Below are 1,163 nucleotides of genomic sequence, written 5' to 3' on the forward strand. Positions count from 1 at the left end.
TGAGGCTGTCTTCTGAATGGCAAGTCCCAGCCCCCTGCCAACTCAGCCTCCCTGCATGGAGGTGTTAACTTTTCAGTGTGTTTGGCACCTGCAGGTGATAATATTACTGTGAGTGTGCTGGACTGGCCAGGAGCAAGAACGACCTAGTGTTAGTCTGCAGAGCATTTGAGAAAGGCTGTAAACACTTTCGGAGAATCACGTGCGAGGGAAGCAACAGCGCAGGCTGTGTAGTAGTCAATGCCAACAACTGTTTGCCCAAGATGTAGCAGAAAGGAGATGGATTTTCGAAATCCTGCTGAGACATGTGGCAGAATTAAGGATGGCAATGAAGGGAAGAGAAAGCAAACAAATATCACATGAAGGATAAAGGCCAGAGTCTCCCCAGGAAGCATTTCTAATGTGAGAAAAGGGTAAAAGAGCCCTATCAGAGGCATCACTGCAAATCAGAGACACAGAAGTCTTGAGCAAGTGCTCTGCTTCCCTCAAATTCCCCAAACCTCTGTCTGTATATGCCTCCCTTTTCATCAATGATACCCATACTCCTTGGAGAGCTGGGAGTTTCCAGTCTGCGACTAAAAATACATCCTGAAAAATCGGTTCTGGATGATTTTTTTTTTTTTTTAATTCATCAAAAATCTGAGCACAAATTTTTGTCATTTCCACCTGAAGCAATGTTTCTTTTTTAGCCACTGGACCAAAAGCTTGGCTGTTGCAAGGTCTTGGCCTCCTTTTTTCTAAAGTTGCTGGGATCTTTTCACAACAGAGAAAACTTTGTTGCCCTGTCCAACATGACAGCAAACAAAGTCATTGCAATGGACTTCTCTTTTTGATTTCCCCCAACCCAGTTCTGGAAACCACAGCAGCAGGGGTTTGAGGAAGAAAAAGAGGCAAATAAGACACACAGAGAGTGACCAATGTTTTACAGGAGATTTTAAAGGCAGCTGCAGTTCTGGCTCCTGTGAGGTGGTATGAGGCAGAACAAAACTCACACCAGAAGACTGGTTTGCAAGAAAATGTAACTTGCTAGAAACAGTCTCCATGCCCCAAATTTTCTTGAGATGTCCTAACAAAAGCGGGATCTTGGGAGATGATACTGGGTTTGCCTGCAGAATCGATGAAGGGAAGTTCCTGATCCCATCTCCCTGCAAACATACACATATACA

This window comes from Accipiter gentilis, chromosome 18 (assembly GCF_929443795.1).
Source record: "Accipiter gentilis chromosome 18, bAccGen1.1, whole genome shotgun sequence".
Classification (NCBI taxonomy): domain Eukaryota; kingdom Metazoa; phylum Chordata; class Aves; order Accipitriformes; family Accipitridae; genus Astur; species Astur gentilis.